The sequence below is a fragment of the Crocuta crocuta genome, unplaced genomic scaffold (genome assembly GCF_008692635.1).
Source record: "Crocuta crocuta isolate KB4526 unplaced genomic scaffold, BGI_CrCroc_1.0 scaffold50, whole genome shotgun sequence".
In the NCBI taxonomy this organism is placed as follows: domain Eukaryota; kingdom Metazoa; phylum Chordata; class Mammalia; order Carnivora; family Hyaenidae; genus Crocuta; species Crocuta crocuta.
In genome coordinates, this window is record NW_027527428.1 from 7,152,531 (window position 1) to 7,154,276 (window position 1,746).

The following is a 1,746-nucleotide window of genomic DNA, read 5'->3' on the forward strand; positions in this document are numbered from 1 at the left end:
TGGCCCCTTCGGAGAGTCGTCCAGCCTGGGCCGGCCCAGCCGGCGCCCCACCCCCATCGGCCGTTCCCGAGATTAGAATCCAAGCCATATTTTCCCTAGTACCTCCAGCTGTCTCCCGCCAGGGAAAGCAGAAATCAGGTGTGTTGTCTATTTATTTCTCTGTGTAAATATTGTATTTCTGCGGGAAGTTTTATGGAAAAAAATAGTGGAAAAGGATTTTTTTCCCCACACGCGTGACAAGGGTGTATGTGCATGTGTGTGTGTGTGTGCGTGTGTGTGTATGTGTGAGTCTAGGTTTTGTTCTGGGGGTTTTTTGTTGAAAATGCACTGTTTTGCTCGGCTTAGCTGAGTTCCCACAGGGGCCTCTGTGGCGACAGAGGCAGCTGAGGGTGGGGGCGGCCACAGGAGGGGCCCTCGGTTACACCACTCATCTTGGGGGCTGTGTGAGATGGAAGTCACACTCCACCTTGTTTCCTTTTAATCCACCTCCGAGGAAGCCTGTATTGAGGGGGTGGGGGAGCAGAGAAGGTCAATGGTAAGGGTCCCTGCAGAGAGAAGGGAATCCAGAAGTTGAGATAAAAATCGGGATGCGCTGGTCCCCCCAGCCCGGGATTGTGACAGCAGCCATAAATGTATCTTACCTCTGTTTAAAACGAAACAAAAATGAACAAATATTTTTAAGTATCGATACTAAAAGGTGATGTTTTCATTTTATTTCCTGATTATTCCACGTTATCTCTGATTTCCGTTTTGATGGCCGCTTTGCCCAGCCTCCACTCAGAGCAGGGAAGGGACTGGCCCCCACCAACTCACATGGAGGTTTTTGGGCCTTCTCTGCGGCTGCTTAGGAAGGCAGATGGCATGGCAGGCTGGCGCTTGGGGTGCGGAGCGGGCAGGGGTGCCTCCTGCCGGCCTGAGCCCACACCGTGGCCAAGTGCAGGGAGCGCCCCTCGGGGCTGCTCACCCCTCCACCCGGTGCCCGACGGGCGGCCCAGACTCTCAGCGCCGCCCCAGGAGCCTCAGAACATTGGTCACCGCATCACTTCTCCTGTGGCAAAGAGACACAGGGCAAGCCAGACATGTGGCCCTTGTCCCTGAAACGTACTGCCGCACCCGCTGGGAGCCCCGGGAAAGCCCCCCAAGTTAGTCACTTTAGCTTAGGACGAGTTTTTGTGTGACCAGAGCTGCAGCCCAGGTCCTCGGGAAACACGGGGTGTCGGCGGTGCCCGGCCCCCCAACCCGGCCCCTCTCCGTCCCCTTCCTTTCCAGCCAGGAAACCATCCCGGCCCCACCTCCCCCTCCTGGCTCCGTGGCAAGTGCAGGGGCGGGGAGGGGGGTCCCCTGCGCCTCTCCCACCCCATTCTCCCCTTCGTCTCCGCACGAGTGCAATATTTCATTCCTGGTGGTCACCGGGAGGCGGTGCCCGAGGGCCTGCTCGCGGCTGGAGAGGCGGAGGGCTGCTCGGTGGTGCCGAGGCACCGAGTGGGGACGGCCCAGCCGCAGGAGTTCACACCCCAGGCACTGAGCGAAGGAAACCCCTTTTTCTTGGCCCTCGTGTTGATTCTCTGCCCTCCTCCCCTGCCTTCTCTCTCTCTCTCCCCCTGTATCTGTGCGTGTGGGCGGTGCGGCCGTCCCTCTAACCGTGGTTAGAACTGGCGAAGACGACTATTGTAAATGTGTAAACTAAGAGGATGGATGGATTTTTTTTTCAATGTAAACACTAAAAACAAACAAACAAAAAAAAAC